Source organism: Dipodomys ordii, unplaced genomic scaffold (assembly GCF_000151885.1).
Source record: "Dipodomys ordii isolate 6190 unplaced genomic scaffold, Dord_2.0 Scaffold114, whole genome shotgun sequence".
NCBI classification, from domain to species: Eukaryota; Metazoa; Chordata; class Mammalia; order Rodentia; family Heteromyidae; genus Dipodomys; species Dipodomys ordii.
The window spans coordinates 2,207,430-2,224,750 of record NW_012267330.1 but is presented as its reverse complement, the minus strand read 5'-3'; the positions used below and the strand labels follow the sequence as shown (position 1 = coordinate 2,224,750).

At 46.3% G+C, this 17,321-nt stretch overlaps 1 protein-coding gene across 3 annotated transcripts in view; it reads right to left on the bottom strand.

Annotated features, from left to right (window-relative positions):
* Wdr33 (WD repeat domain 33) overlaps positions 1–11,039 on the bottom strand; it is a 125,203-nt gene extending 114,164 nt beyond the window's left edge. For all 3 annotated transcript variants that reach the window (XM_013028843.1, XM_013028844.1, XM_013028845.1), the window contains exon 1: positions 10,896–11,039. The gene's annotated coding sequence lies outside the window, so the exon portion shown is untranslated. The remainder of the gene's footprint in view (positions 1–10,895) is intronic.
* Positions 11,040–17,321: the final 6,282 nt, after the last annotated feature.

Sequence of the window (17,321 nt, the reverse complement as noted above, 5' to 3'; positions counted from 1 at the left end):
CTGTGGCTCAAGTGGTAGAGTGCTAGCCTTGAGCTGAAGAGCTGAGGGACAGCGCCCAGGCCCAGAGTTCAGGCCCCACGACCGGCAAAAAAAAAAACAAAAACAGAAGCCAGGCACTGGTGGTTCACACCTATAATCCTAGTTACTCAGTAGGCTAAGATCTAAGGATCACGGTTCAAAGTCCCACGGCTTTGCTGCCCTGACTGGCTTCGAACTGCGACCTTCAGGTCTCAGCCTCCAAACAGGTAGGATTATAGGCATGAGCCACTGGCACCCAAATTAAGAGTTTCTTATTATTAGAACCTGTAATCCTAGCTACTCAAGAGGCCAAGATCCAAGACTCACCAGTCAGAGAAAGCTCAGGCAAGAAAGTCTGTCAATTAACTACCAGAAAACCAGAAGTGGTGCTGCGACTCAAATTGCAGGGTGCTAGATTTGAGCAGAAGGAGCTCAAGGACAATGCATAAGCCCTGAGGACTGTCAAAACAAAAAAACAAAAACAAAAAACAAACAAACAAAAAACACAGTTAACAAAATATTTAGTGCCTACCTGGAAAAAGCTCCGTAAAGATTCTAAGTCAATATCTGATTTGGGGAAGAGAAGGGAAGTAACAAAATGATGAAAGGAGTACAAAGGATGAACCACTGCAACAACGATATTCACAAGACACTATATCAGAAATGAAATTTACAACTTGGGAGGTGGGGGGAGGGGAGGGATAGTTGGACAACAATAATGGAATGAGAAACAATGTTCAAAAAGAAATGTACCTTACTCGTGTAACTGTAACCCCTCCGTACAGCATCTTTACAATAAAATTAAATTAAAAAAAAAAAAAAGAATGTAAGGGGCTGGGAAGGTGGTTCAGTGGTAGAGCGCTTGCCTTGCATGCATGAGGGCCCTGGGTTCAATTCCTCAGCACCACATAAGCACACAAAAAAAAGCCGGAAGTGGCACTGTGGCTCAAGTGGTAGAGCGCTAGCCTTGAGCTGAAGAGCTGAGGGACAGCTCCCAGGCCCAGAGTTCAGGCCCCACGACCGGACCAAAAAATAAAAATATAAATAAACCAAAGTCTTTAAAACTCATTTTTCAGTCTCACATCTGCATTCTTCTTTTTTGGTCAGTTATGGGGCTTCAACTCTGGGTCTGAGCACTGTTCCTCAGCTCTTCAGCTCAAAGCTACCACTTGAGCCACAGCACCACTTCCAGTTTTCTGGTGGTTAACTATAGATAAAAGTCTCATGAACTTTCCTGCCCGAGCTGGCTTTGAACAGCGATCCTCAGATATCAGCCTCCTAAGTAGCTAGGATTACAAGCCCAAAACATCTGCATTTTTTTTTTTTTTTGTTGGTCATGGGGCTTGAACTCTGGGCCTGGGCGCTGTCCCTCAGCTCTTCAGCTCAAGGCGAGCACCTACCACTTAAGCTACAGCGCCACTTCCAGTTTTCTGGTGGTTTATTGGAGATAGGAGTCTCACGGTCTCTCCTGCCCAGGCTGGCGTTGAACCATGATCCTCAGATCTCAGCCTCCTGAGTAGCTAGGATTACAGGCGTGAGCCACCAGCGCCCAGCATCATCTGCATTCTTAAACTGTATTTTTTTTTTGGACTGGTTGTGCGGCCTGAACTCTGGGCCTGGGCATTGTCCCTCAGCTCTTCAGCTCAAGGCTAGTGCTCTACCACTTGAGCCACAGAGCCACTTCCAGGCTTTTTTCTGCATATGTGGTGCTGAGGAATTGAACCCAGGGCCTCATGCATGCATTGAGCCATCTTCCCAGCCCAATTATTTTTTCTTAATACATTAAATCATTGATAATGTCTCTGACTTTATGTAGTTACATTTTTGTCCCCCAGTTAAATGTTAGAACAATATTAAATAAAACATTTGGTTCAAAAAAAATTACCAAGCCAGGCGCCGGTGGCTCACGCCTGTAATCCTAGCTACTCAGGAGGCTAAGATCTGAGGATCGTGGTTCAAAGCCAGCCAGGGCAGGAAAGTTCTTGAGACTCTTATCTCCAATAACCCCCCTCCCCTAGAAACCCGGAAGTGGTGCTGTGGCTCAAGTGGTAGAGCTCTCGCCTTGAGATGAAGAGCACAAGGACAGCGCCCAAGCCCAGAGTTCAAGCCCCAAGACCGACAAATTGATTAATTAATTAATCAAAAGGACAATTATCAGAAGCCATTCCACATAATTTACAATTCAATTTTTTTGTAGCCAGGCACCAGTGGCTCATGCCTGTAATCCTAGCTATTCAGGAGGCTGAAATCTGAGGATCACAGTTCTAACCCAGCGTGGGCAGGTTCCAGCCTTTGACACTATCTCCAACTAATCACCAAAAAGAAGTAGAGCTCAAGTGGTAGAGCAGAAGCTTGTTAAAATAAAAGCTGAAGAACAGTGCCCAGACACTGAGTTCATGCACGCACGCACGCACGCACACACACACACACGCACACACACACACACACACACGCACGCGCACACACATGCACGCAAACACGCATGCACATAAATACAACATGCACACACACACGTGTACACACACACTCATTTTTGGAGTCTGGCACAAGGGGGTACTCAAGCTGAGAACTCAGGATTGCTATTCAAAGCCAGCCCCAGCAGAAAAGCCCATAAGACTCTTCTCTGTGTGTCTGTCTGTCTATCTGTCTGCCTGCCTGTCTGTCTCAGGGGCTTGAATTTAAGGCCAAGGTGCTGTTCCTGAGCTTTTTTGGTCAAAGCTTGAGTCATTGCTCCACTTCCAGCTTTTTTTTGTTAATTGGAGATCAAAGTCATGAATTTTACTGCCTAAGTTAACTCCAAACCAAGATTCTTAGATCTCAAAGTCCTGAGTAGCTAGAATTAAAGGTGTGAACCACTGGCTAACTGGCTGAGACTCTTATCTCCAATTAACCACCAAAAGCTAGAAATGAAGCTGTGGCTCAAGTGGCAGAGCAGGCCTGAGTTCAAGTTCCAGTACCATAAACAAAACAAAACCAAAAATAATTAATCGTAAAGAAAAACAAGTAGAGGGGCTGGGAAGAAGAAGAAGGGGCTGGGAAGTTGGTTCAGTGGTAGAGTGCTTGCCTCGCATACATGAGCCCCTGGGTTCGATTCCTCAGCACCACATAAGCAAAAAAAAAAAAAAGCTGGAAGTGGTATTGTTGCTCAAGTGGTAGAACACTAGCCTTGCACTGAAGAGCTGAGGGACAGTGCCCAGGCCAAGAGTTCAGCCCTCACGACCGACAAAAAAAAAAAAAAGTAAAAGTAGGGAGGGAATGAGAGGGAAAGACGGAACAGCTTACACTAAGCAAAAGGAAGAAATGTATTATCATCCAATGTGAAAGAAATAACTAGGGGCTGGGAAGGTGGCTCAGTGGTAGAGTGCTTGCCTTGCATGCCTTAGGCCCTGGGTTCGATTCCTCAGCACCACATTAAGAAAAAAGCCGGAAGTGGTGCTGTGGCTCAAGTGGTAGAGCGCTAGCCTTGAGCTAGCCTTGAGTGGAAGAGCTCAGGGACAGCACCCAGGCCCAGAGTTCAGGCCCCACGACCGGACCAAAAAAAAGAAAGAAAGAAAGAAAGAACTACTGTCAAAACACACAGAATTCACAAACATTACAGAACATGATAATTTCAATTTGCCTGGTGAAGATTAAAATGTGTTTGTTTAAGTATCATCTCAAAATACTGTGAAATTTCTGAAATGTATGTATTCACTTAATCTCAATAAAAAATTATTTTTTAAAAAAAAGTAGAAGGGGGGGCTGGGAAGGTGGCTCAGTGGCAGAGCGCTTGCCTTGCATGCCTGAAGCCCTGAGTTCGATTCCTCAGCACCACATAAGCAAAAAGAAAAAAGCCGGAAGTAGCGCTGTGGCTCAAGTGGTAGAGTGCTAGCCTTGAGCTGAAGAGCTGAGGGACAGCGCCCAGGCCCAGAGTTCAAGCCCCATGACCAGAAGAAAAAATAAATTAAAAAAAAAAAAAAGTAGAAGGGGCCAGATTATCTATAATCTTAGCTACTCTGGAGTCTGAGACATAAATGGGCCTGAGATTCTATCTCCAATGAAATAGCAAAATGCCAGACTGGAAGAATGGTTCAAGCAGTAGATGCCAAGCCATACGGAAGAAAGCACAGGCTGAGTAACTCTGGTGTGCACCTGTCACTCCAGGGGCACAGACATGCACAAACAAGTGGATAACAGACCAGACCAGACCAGACCAGGCCAGCCCAGCCCAGCCCAGCCCAGCCCAGCCCAGCCCAGCCCAGGCAAAAGCAAGACCCTATCTCAAAAACAACCAACACAGAGAACGTCCCACATCCACAAGTCAGCCAATGACAAATGCTGGAGGGGGATGCAGAGAAAAAGGAACCCTATTACACTGCTGATGGGAATATACACTTATACAACCACTTTGGAAAGCAGTCTGGAGGGTCCTCAGAAAGGTAAAGATTGACCTTCCTTATGACCCAGTCATACCACTTCTAGGCCATCTATCCTGAGCAACAGGAACCAGTATACAAGGACACGTGCACCTCCATGTTTATTGCAGCACTGTTCACAATAGCCAGGATATGGAAACAACCCAGATGCCCCACCACAGATGAATGGATCCAAAAATTGTGGTATCTATACACAATGTAATATTATGCAGCCATTAGAAAGACAAAATATTGACATTTGCAGGGAAATGGATGGAGCTAGAAGAAATCATGTTGAGTGAGGTAAGCCAAGAGCAAAGAGACAAATGGTACATGGTCTCCCTCATAAGTAGATGCTAAATCCAAAATGTTAGGTGATACAACAAAATTAACAGGATTAAAGAAACAAGGGACTTCCACTCATCTGGTGGAATCACTACTAAATAACCCCATGCTGCTGATCACATATGGTATATATGTGTACACCGGAGGGGAACCAGGAAGACGACACAGAACTAGAGGGAATCAGGGAAAAACATACAACAGCGGGACCCATTAGCTGCACAGGACATTGGCCAAAATGAACTAAGCAACTTAATGGCAGCAATAGGAGGGAGGGAACAAATGGGAAAGAGGGAACAGCTGATGCTATGCAAAACAAAAGAAATGTACATATCACCCAATGTGGAAGAAATAACTATCGCAAAGTTCATAGAACTCATAAATGTTATAGACCGTGATAGACAATTTGCTACAGGAAAGTTAGAATGTGTTTGTGACTTTGAGCAACACTATCCCACAATACTGTGAAATTTGGGAAATTATGTAATCACTTAATCACAATTTAAAAAAAATAACCAACACAGAAAGGAAATAGAAAAGCAGCTCAAGTGGAAGTAGTTCTGACTACTAAGCATAAAGCCCTGTGTTCAAGCCCCAGTACTTGGGATAAAATAAAACTGTAAATTGATTTAAAAAAAAAATTCAAAGTTAACAAACAAAATACTATTTCAAGTCAGTTTTGAACAAAGTTCTCTGTTTGTATTTAGTTCAATATATTCTAAGAGAGACAAGGCATGAAAAGGTAAGCCAAGCTCAGAGACACAAATGGCACATGTTTTCTCTCATATGAGGAGGCTAAATCTATAATACATTGGGACATGATATATAGGATTCTAGGCATTCACAAACAGCAAGACCAAAGGAGGATATTCTATAGAGAGGAACACAAAAGTGCAATGCCTATGTGTAGCTGACCATATAAAGTATTTATCCTTATGAACTCCAGGAAATGGCAACAAGGTTTTTCTTTGTTGCTGTTTTTCTTTTATTTTTGTCTTGTTTATCTGTCTGGGGGCAGCTGTGTAAAGGGAAGGCACAAAAATATAGAGGGACAAAGGGTGAACAAATACCTTACTTACTCACTAGATACTAAGTTGAAAATGAACTATACAACTTGTGGGTGGGAATGGGAGGGAAAAACTGGAAGAGAGCAAGGAAGGGGTAACACTGTCCAAAAAGACATGGGCACTTGGGCTGGGAAGGTGGCTCAGTGGTAGAGTGCTTGCCTTGCATGCAGAAGGCCCTGGGTTCGATTCTTCAGCACCATGCAAAGCAGAAAAAGCCAGAAGTGGTGCTGTGGCTCTATTGGTAGAGCACTAGCCTTGAGCTGAAAGAGCTGAGGGACAGCACCCCGGCCCAGAGTTCAGGCTCCACAACCAGCATAAAAAAGAAAAAGAAAAAAAGAAATGTGCTCTTTAAGCCAGGCACTGGTGGCTCATGCCTGTAACTAGCTACTCAGGCTGAAATCTGAGGATCACGATTCAAAGCACACCCAGGCAGGAAAGTCCCTGAGACTCATCTCCAACCACCAGAAAAACAGACTTGGTGGTCTCAAGTGATAGAGCATTTGCCTTGAGCTGTAGAGCTCAGGAACAGCACCCAGGCTCAGAGTTCAAGCCCCATAACCAACAACAACAACAAAAGTACGCTTTACCTGACTTACGTAACTGCAACCCCTCTGTACATCACCTTTATAATAATTTTAAAAACTAAAAAGAAAAAGACATGAAAATTCAAGTATACTTGGAACTTATTGAACATTTCCATTTTCTGTGTAGGTAATTCCTAAAATAACTATTTGGCATTTATAACACTACTATTAAGCATGTTCTGAACTACTATTAAGCATGTTCTGAACTAACTCTGACTACCAGAAAAGGCCTAGAAGCAAAGACTTCCCTCACTAGTTGATATGATTACAGATACATGCCACTATACCCAGCTTAGTACCCAAATTTTGGCAGTAAGTACCATTTTCTTAAGTAGGCACCCATGGCTCACTCTTGTAATCCTAGCTACCAGGGCAAGTCTTTGACTCTTATCTCCAATTAACCCCCAAAAGCTGAAAATAGAGCTGTGGCTCAAGTAGCAAAGCACTAGCCTCAAGCAAAAAAAAAAAAAAAAAAACTCAATCAAGGGCTGCCAAGTACCAGTGGCTCAAGTCTGTAATCCCATGGATTTAGGAGGCTGAGATGTGAAGGCAAGTGTTCAAAGCCAGCCCATGCAAGGAAGTCCATGAGACTCTTATCTTCAATTAACCACCAAAACCAGCCAGAAGTAGAGCTATGGATCAAGTGGTAGAGAACTAGCTTTGAGCAACAAAAAAGCTCAGGAACAGCACCCATCCCCTAAGCTCAGACTCAGGACTGGCACACACACACGTACACACACACACACACACACATGTGTACACACACACACAGGGGCTGGGAAGGTGGCTCAGTGGTAGAGTGCTTGCCTTGCATGCATGACGCCCTGGGTTCCATTCCTCAGCACCACATAAGCAGAAAAAGCCGAAGTGGTGCTGTGGCTCAAGTGGTAGAGCGCTAGCCTTGAGCTAAAGAGTTGAGGGACAGCGCCCAGGCCCAGAGTTCAGGCCCCATGACTGACAAAAAAAAAAAAAATAGAGAGAGAGCTGGGTACCTGTAGTTAACGCCTGTAATCCTAGCTACTCAGGAGGCTGAGATCTGAGGATCATGGTTCAAAGCTGGGGCAGGAAACTCCGTGAGACTCATCTCCAATTAACTACCAGAAAATCAAAAGTGGTGCTGTGGCTCAAGTGGTAGAGTGCACTGATGAGCTCAGGGACAACACCCAGGCCCAGGGTTCAAGCCACACAACTGACAAAAAAAAAAAAAGTAAGTTATGATAAAAATCCAACGTACAGCCAGGTGCTCATGCCTGTAATCCTAGCTATTCAGGAGGCTGAGGATTATGGTTCAAAGTCAACCTTGGCAGAAAAGTTCCTGTGAGACTCTTAACCACCAGAAAATGGGAAGTGGAGCTGTGCTGAGGTAGAGAGTGTTAGCCTTAAGCGAGAGCTCAGGGATAGCAGCACCCAGGCCCTGTTTCCAAGCCCCACAACTGCCCCCCCAAAAAAATCCAACACCAACATACAAAGGAAAACAAAAAACAATTGCTACAGTAGTCTAGTAAATGATGCAGGCAAACAGAGAAGAGCAGGAGTCTTATAACAATCTCAGCTAAAGGCAGTTTTAAACTTCATCAACCCACTCACAATGCTATGTACTATGGGACATGAAGTAACAGAAAAGACGGCTGCACAGATCCTAGATTGAATAGAGACAAGTTATAAATAAAAGACAAGCTGGGGGCTGGGAAGGTGGCTCAGTGGTAGAGCACTTGCCTTGCATGCATGAGGCCCTGGGTTCAATTCCTCAGCTCCACATAAGCAAAAAGAAAAAAGCCGGAAGTGGCGCTGCCCCTCATGTGGTAGAGCGCTAGCCTTGAGCTGAAGAGCTGAGGGACAGCACCCAGGCCCAGAGTTCAGGCCCAACCGGACCCTAAAAATAAAAAATAAAATAAAATTAAAAAAAAGACACGCTGGAGGCATGGTTTGAGTGGTACAGTGCTAGCCATGAGAAAAAAAAAGCAGAGCCAGACCTAGAGGTCCTAAGTTGTAAGCCTGAGAACAGAACAGTACAGCACAGAACAGAGATAGAACAATCATTGAGGACTTTATCAATGGGATGAGATTTAGCTGGATTTTGAGGAGTTAACAGGATATAAATGTGTGGCCTGAAAGGAAGAAGAAAGTCCAGGGAAGATCACAAGGGAAAGCTAAAGAGTGGAATAAACCTGGTCAGTGTGAATACAAACTTAAGTAGAAGCTAGAAATTTATAAGAACATCATTCATTCTTCAATCTGTATGCCTAGGTTTTAGGAATACAAAAGTGTAAAAGTACAGCCAGGTGCTGGTGGCTCATGCCTGTAATCCTAGCAACCCAGGAGGCTGAAATCTGAGGACCACAGTTCAAAGCCACCCCAGGCAGGAAAGTCCCTGAGAATCTTGTCTCCAATTAACCTACCAGAAAACTGGAAGCTGGAACTGTGGGCCAAAGTGGTAGAACATTAGCCTTGAGCAACAAAGCTCAGAGACAGTGCCCTGGTCCTGAGTTCAAGCCCAAGGACTGGCCACAAAAAAAAAAGGACAAATGTTCCAAGCCAGCCCTAGGAGAAAAGTCAATGAGACCCCCCCTCTCTCCAAAATAATAAGCAAAAACAGGGTTGGAGGTGTTTCTCAAGTGGTAGAGAACCAGCCCAGTGATTATGTGGCCCTGAATTCAAACCCCAGTAGGGCGCACGCACACACGCGCACGCACACACGCGCACGCACACACACACTCACTCCACAAATTTTTAGTAATAAAAGTTGAGCATCAAATACAATTAAAATTAAGATGGTGGGAGCTGGTGGCTCACACATGCAGTCCTACTAAGGAGGCTGAGCTCTGTGGATCCTTATTCCAAGCCAGAACAGAAGTCTGTGACACTCTTACTGCCAATTATCCAGCAAAGAGCCAAAGTGGAGTGGCTCAAGTGGTAGAGCGCCAGCCTTGAGCAAAAACCTAAGAGACAGCACTCAAGCCCTGAATTCATGCCCCAGCACCAAAAAATAAAAATAAAAACAAAAGGAGGGGGGCTGGGAAGGTGGCTCAGTGGTAGAGCGCTTGCCTTGCATGCCTGAGGCCCTGGGTTCGATTCCTCAGCACCACATAAGCAAAAAGAAAAAACCGGAAGTGGCGCTGTGGCTCAAGTGGTAGAGTGCTAGCCTTGAGCTGAAGAGCTGAGGGACAGTGTCCAGGCCCAGAGTTCAGGCACCACGACCGGACCCCCCCCCAAAAAAAAGGAGGGGCTGGGAATATGGCTCAGTGCTTTTCTAGAATGCATGAAGCCCTGGATTCGATTCCTCAGTACCCCATGAACAGAAAAAGTTGGAAGTGGTGCTGTGGCTCAAGTGGTAAGAGTGTTAGCCTTGACCAAAAGAAACTCAAGGGCAGTGCCCAGACCCCGAGTTCAAAGCCCCACGACTGGCCAAATAAATAAAAGGAAAATACCACAAAGGAAACAATTAACATGTTTTCTTTTAACAGTCACTACACCTTTTGTCTGAGTTAGATCTACCACTGCGCCACTTTCAAAGACAAAGAAAGTTCTGTGTGCATTCAATCTGCGGAGTGTGCTTAAAAGCTGTGCTCCCAAGAGATGTGCCGGTCAACACCAGCGTCTTGCTCATATACTGTCTTCCAAAGTTCTTACACAGTTAACTTCATTTCTATGTAGAAGACTACTTAAAAGCGCTCTTATCTAGTGCGTTAGATAGACTACATTGTAGTCTCTGTACCTGGAAAGAGCCCAAGTTACAAGACGGCTGGAGCAACACCTTTTGAGACCTTGTCTCCCAACAAAATAAGAAGAAAAAAAAACTCTGACGTGTTTCTACAAGTAACCTCGTAGATCTGATTTAGGGAGTTCGGTGACCCTGGTAGCCACGAAGGTTACAACTAGGCACCCACACGCACTTGATCACAAAAATGCTAGCCCGCTCGGCGGCCACTCGAGCAACCCCGCTCCCCCACCCGCCAACCCGAGCCTCGGAATGTCTTACCAAGTCCTCATTTCCGCGTCAGTAAAAGGCATTTTTTTGTTGTTGTTGCTTTTTTGCGGAGTTAGCAAAGGAGCAGCGCAACTGCTCCAGGGGAGCGGAGATGCTCCTCCTGTGAGAAGCACCGATCCCGAGCCCCGGAGCCAGGCCGCTCCCAGACGCTCTGCGCCCGTCCACCCCGCTCCCGGCCCGGGCCACCGCACCCCCGTCCCCTCCGGGCCTCCGGACCCCGGCCTCCCTCCGCCCCCGGCCCGCGACTCCCCCGTCCCCTGTATGTTTAAACCTCTTCCCCTCCGAACCCGGCCGGCAGACCCCGGCCGGGCCGCTCACGTCCTCCCCTTCCGCCGGCCTCCAGGCTCCGGACCGCTCCACAGAGGCCCACGCCCGTCTCGATAGGCCTCCGGATATCGGGCCTCCCAGCCGGCCCCCCAAAGCACGCAACCGCCGGGCCTGAAAATGGCGGAGCGCAGCCGCCTGCCGCGGGCGCGCGGGTCCCCGTCGCGGCCGCACTCACCGTCCGGCGCGGAGCGGGGCTCCTAACGGCGAGCGAAACGTCCGTCTTCGCTGTTCGGGAACGTCTCCTCGGCCTGGCCCCGGTCCTTTCCCCGCTCAACCCCGTTCCTCCAGAGGAGCAGCCGCCATCTTCCCGACGAGTCTCCGAGCGCACGTCCCTGCGTCATCACGCGCCGCTGTGCGGCGGTGCGTCACGCGCGGGTGCGCCGCCGGCCCCGGTAGGCGCCGATCTGCGCACGTGCGCCGGCGAGAGGGAGGACGCGGGCGGAGCGAGGGCGGGGCCTGGGGCGGTGCGCGGCGATGCAGGCTGAGGCCCGCACTTCCTTTGTTCCGCCGCGGCGGGCGCAGCGGCCTGTGGGAGTGTGAGGCCTGGCTCGCGGAGGTGCCTCGGGGAGGTGCCTCGGACGCTCTTCGAACGCCCGTGTGGGGAGAACCAGGGATGGGTGACGGTGCTCAAGACACTTGTATAAGCTGAGAGATGAAGAAGCCCCTGTGTACAACTAAACAGAGTTCTTTTTAAACTTCTTGTGGTTTTGTCAATGGGTGTCCTTTCTTCCTCTGAGCTCCCAGCCCCTGAGACTCAACTGCAGATGCCCAGCCGCGTTTCCCTTACACGGGCAGTCGGGTTCTGTCCCGCCTCCCTTTTGCCCACAGCCTCTCTTTTGCCAAACCTGAGCACCTGTTCAGAGCGATGCAGTGGTAGCCAAGCCAAGCCAAGCTGAACAGGGCCCTTGATCGTGCACAGCCTGCGCCATTGGTGAAACCAACGAAGGCAGGCCTGCTCCTCGGGGAGCCCACATTCTCCGCAGCAAACCTGCCCACAGAGTACCTTAGACTGACACAAACCCCCTCAAGACAGAGGCGTTTAAATCCAGCACCCCTGGCTCACTCAGGAGGCTGAGAGCGGAGGATCTGGCTTTGAAACCAGTCCAGACAAGTCAGGCCATGAGACTCCAATGAATCCCCAAAAAGCTGTAAGTGGTCCTGTGGATCGAGTGGTAGAGCACTAAGCCATGAGAAAAACAAAAAGCTCTGGGACAGCGCCCAGGCCCGGAGTTCAAGCCCCACTACCCGCTTAAAAAAAAAAAAAGGAACGTTCAAACATGAAGGAGTTGTAAGAGATGCAGAAAAGCTCTAATCCCCCATGTAATTGTAACTCCTCTGTATGGTATTCTCACAATTAAGAAAAAAAAAAAAAGAAAAGCTCTAATCCCTTACTGGGCCTTCAAGTTAGCTAAAAGCCGGAAAAATCTTGGTGTCCCTACCTCCATTTTGTATGTGTCTTGCTCTAATCCATTCTGTCTACTGCTGCTTCATCGTACATGATGAGAAACTAAGACTACCTCCAAGCAACAGTGAACTTCCCAGGACACACAGCCACCTAAATGTGAGCAATCACTCAGAGATGAAGTAACCTTGTGGGAACCAGATATCTCCCTGTTAAGTCTGGGGCTTTGGCAGATGGTCAGAGTTAAAGAATTTACAAAGAGGCAATGACACCAAAGGAACCAGCACCATAGGCAGTTGTAGGCTGAGTGATGCTAGGGTTTATAAACATTTAAGATGTAGGAAAAACATGCAGAAATGTTAACTAGTGCAAACTAAAGCTTCCATCCAATTTAGAAGACTCTGGGCTTGATTAATAAGTAAAAAGACCAGGTACCCGTGGCTCATGCCTGTAATCCTAGCTACTCAGGAGGCTGAGATCTGAGGATTGAGGTTCAAAGCCAGCCCGGGCAGGAAAATCCGTGAGACTCTTATCTCCAATAAACCACTAGAAAACCAGAAGTAGCACTGTGGCACAAGCAGTAGAGTGCTCACCTTGAGCTGAAGAGTGCAGGCACAGCACCCAAGCCGGGAGTTCAAGCTCCATCACTGACAAAAAATAAATAAATAAATAAAAATAAAATTTAAAAGATAACTAAAAAGTTGGGAAGAATTTTATGTTCACTCCCTAGATTCCAGGAAGGCAGGGATTATCACTAACTTGGAAATAGCAAGCAAATATTTGGGAGGGGGCTGGGAAGGTGGCTCAGTGGTAGAGTGCTTGCCTTTCAATGCATGAGGTCCTGGGATCAATTCCTCAGCACCACGTAAGCAGAAAAAGCCAAAAGTAGTCCTGTGGCTCATGTGGTAGAGCACTAGCCTTGAGTCGAAGAGCTGAGGGACAGTACCCAGGCCCAGAGTTCAGGCCCCACAACCAAAAAAACAAAAAAAAATGGGGAGGAAGAGGAGAAAGAGGAAGAAGAGGAGAGCTACTCTGTACTGACAAAGGAAAGAAAGAGATGAAGGAAAGCCGGACACAGGTGGCTCACGCCTGTAATCCTAGCTACTCAGGAGGCTGAGATCTGAGGATCACGGTTCAAAGCCAGCCTGGGCATGAAAGTCCAAGAGACTCTTATCTCCAATAAACCACTAGAAAACTGGGAGTGGCGCTGTAGCTCAAGCGGTAGAGCGCTCACCTTGAGCTGAAGAGTACAGGGACAGCGCCCAAGCCCAGAGTTCGACCAAAAAAGAAAGAGAGAGAGAAAGAAAAAGAAAGACTGATGACATTTTGTAGCTTTAGTTCAACTGGCTATTTCAGGAAGTTGCTGGGATGGTCAGTGTCTCAATATTTTGCCAAGGTGGTTGTTTATTGGCTTGTACAAATCTTTCCAGGAATATGTGGTCACAACATTCAGGACAAGGCTGAGAATGTGGCCTAGTGGTAGAGTGCTTGCCTAGCATGCATGAAGCCCTGGGTTTGATTCCTGAGTACCATGTAAATGAAAAAGCCACAAGTGGCGCTGTGGCTCAAAGTGGTAGAGTGCTAGCCTTGAGCAAAAGGAGCCCAGAGACAACCAGCAAAAAAAAAAAAAAAAGTGTGGTGGGAGCAGGCATGGAAGAAATATGGAAGAATTTAGAATTCAGCTGACACACCACCTAGTTATGCAACAACTAGCCCTGCTTTGCATTTCTCCTAACCATGGTTACCACATAGACCCAAGTTCAAAGAGTTCCTTACCTTAGGAGAGACAAACTGTTCCCATGCAGCAAGTGTATAACAGCATGACAGGAATCCTGTGACTGAAGCTGGATGGAAGGTGATGTAGGAGATGGAAGCTAAGATGGAAGGTGAAAGTCTTGTGGGCTAAAAGCAGAATAGGCAGGAAGGTGACTCTGACAAAAATTAACTGTGAATTAGGTTTTCAAGGTAAGGTAGGGCTTGGGGTATAGGAGGGTAAGAGAGCTCTTACTCAACTGGTGCTACTTTCTAGGCCCCCAATCCAAGCACCACTAAAAAAAAAAAAATAGGAAGTGGAGGTATGGTTCAAGTGGTACAGCTAGTTGAACAGAAAAAGCTAAGGGCCAAAACCAGTTCCCTGAGTTCAAGCAGTAGTAAAGGCATTAAACAAAGAAACAAAAACAAAAGCAAATGTGACCAAGTTTCATTGCCACTATCATATTCTAGTCCATATACCAAAAGAGTGTACTTACAAGCTAGTTAGGAATTCCTGTCAAGGGCCATGTGAATATTATAATTTGTAGTTCATACAGAATTATCTCTACAGGAAGATGGGCTTTAGAAAGCCAATCAGCCATGTAGTTGTAACCCCTGTGTACAGTATTTTCACAATTAAAAAAAAAAAGAAGCCATCGTGTCTATCACATTGTGTACCATATGATTTTAGCAGGCTTATATAACCTAAGGGCAGGATGTTCCAATTCTTATAAAGGTTGTGTTTGAAAGATTGAGAGAAGCTGGGCTCTGGTGGCTCATATATGTAATCCTACCTATTCATGAGGGCAAATCTGAGAATCCCACAGCAAAACCAGCCAATACAGACTCTTGTCTCCGGTTATCCATCAAAAAGCCAGAAGTACAGCTGTGGCTCAAGTGAGTGTGAGCCTTCAGAGGAAAAGACAAGCAAGAAAGCAAGGCCTGAGGGCTTGCCTTGCATGCAGGAGGCCCTAGGTTCAATTCCTCAGCACCACATAAGCAGAAAAAAAAAAAGCCAGAAGTGGCACTGTGGCTCAAATGGTAGAGTGCTAGCCTTGAGCTGAAGAGCTGAGGGACAGTGCCCAGGCCCAGAGTTCAGGCCCCATGACTGGACCAAAAAAAAAAAAAAACAAGGCCTGAAGTTCAAGCTTTAGTACTGGAAAGAGAGAGAAAGAAGGAGAAAGGAGAAGGAGAGTGAACAAATAATATGATGTCTATCCAATAATTTTTTTTTAAAAAAGAGTGAATTAGGATATGGGTCAGAGACCATAAATAGTCCAAAGCTTGAAATACACTCTGACTGCTGGAAGCTGGCTTTGAACCATGATCCTCACAGATCTCAGCCTCCTGAGTAGCTATGAGCCACCAGTGTCCAGCATTGTTTTTAATATTATATTTTCGATTACTTTTTTATGTTACCATTCAAAAATCACTTTATAAATTCAATGCATTTTGATTAATATCATCTCTTCCATCATTCTCTCCTATTCCTCCCAACCCTACCCTTCCTCTCGGAAATACATTGTTACTGTTAACACATGTGAAAGAATAGCTGTCTTTTTTTTGTCATTGTTGGTCTGTGGGTGATGGTGCTGAGGCTTTTTTTTTTTTGCTTAAAGCTAGCATTCTACCCACTTTGAGTCAACAGCTCCACTTCCTGTTTTTGGTAGTTAATTGGAGATAAGGGTATCACAGACTTTCATGCCCAGGCTGGTTTTGAACTGCAATCCTCAGATTTCAGCCACCAGAGTAGCTGTGATTACAGGGGTGAGCCACCAGCACCTGGTCCTGCTTGTTCTTTTGTTGTTGTTGTTTTTAACTTTTTGTTGTTGTTATTGTAAAGGTGATACACAGAGGGGTTACAGTTGCATAAGTCAGGTAAAGAGTACGTTTCTTTCTGAACAATGTTACCTCTTACTGCTTGTTCTTTTAGTTTCTCTACCACTCAATTTAAATATGTTTACTATACTGAAGCCAGAACAACATGTTTCAAACAAAAATCAGATTTCCTGAGCTGGGCTCTGGTAGTGTTTCAGGCCTGTAATCCTAGCTATATAGGAAGATGAGACCCAGGAGATAAAGATCCAAAGCTAGCCCAGGCAAAATAATCCATGGGGGGGGGGCTGGGAAGGTGGCTCAGTGGTAGAGCGCTTGCCTTGCATGCCTGAGGCCCTGGGTTCGATTCCTCAGCACCACATAAGCAAAAAGAAAAAAGGTGGGAGTGGCACTGTGGCTCAAGTGGTAGAGCACTAGCCTTGAGCTGAAGAGCTGAGGGACAGAGTCCAGGCCCAGAGTTCAGGCCCCAAGACTGGACCCCCCCAAAAAAATAATAATCCATGGGACTCTGCCTCCACCTCAAGTGGTAGCGCACCAGCTGCGTTTGTGGCCTTGAGTTTTTATCCCAATAGTCCTAAAAATAAAAATCAGATACTTTTCCCAGACCTGGGGCTTGAACTGTCCCTGAGCTTCTTTTGCTCAAGGCTAGCACTCTACCATTTGAGCCACAGTGCCACTTTCACCTTTTTCTGTTTATGCGGTGCTAAGGAATGGAACCCAGGGCTTCATGCATTCTCAGCAACCACTCTTATCACTAAGCCACATTCCCAGCCCCTTTTACGTTTAGTTTCCAAATGGCTTCCCAGTGTGCCATATAAAATCTATACATCTGTCAACATAACCTAGATCTGTTTATATCTGAAACCTTAGCTCTTGCCTTTGTAAAAATCTGAATCAAATGGATTTGTTTTTCTTTCTTTAAAAAATTATCGTGGGCCAGGCACAGGTGGCTCACGCCTGTAATCCTAGCTACTCAGGAGGCTGAGATCTGAGGATCGTGGTTCAAAGCCAGCCCAAGTAGGAAAGTCCGTGAAACTCTTATCTCCAATAAACCACCAGAGAGCGGGAAGTGGCGCTGTAGCTCAAGCAGTTGAGTGCTAGCCTTGAGCTGAAGAGCTGAGGGACAGAGCCCAGGCCCAGAGTTCAGGCCCCATGACCAACAACAACAACAAAAAATGTGTGTTCTGACACATTACCTTGATGTTTAAAGAAATGTTTTTGTTGAAATGGCTTGAGTTTCATCAGAGAGGGTCCAGTTAGTTTTCCATCCCTTGTAGTTAATGCTGCATGTACTAGTCCTCTAGAAATATGTGTTAGGCTGACACAACTTCATGGAACTCCACAGGGCTTGTTTTCCAAAGAAAAGTGTACCATTTAGAGAAATACAAATAAACTTCCCTAGATGTTGTGTTAAAAAACATTAAAGCCACTCAGCAGCAGAGCTTGTGTATGATGTAGTGTGCTCACAATGTGCTTTAAAAGGTAGCAAATAAGCCGGGCGCTGGTGGCTCACACCTGTAATCTTAGCTACTCAGGAGGCTGAGATCTGAGGATCGCGGTTCAAAGCCAGCCCAGGCAGGAGAGACCGTGAGACTCCTATCTCCAATAAAC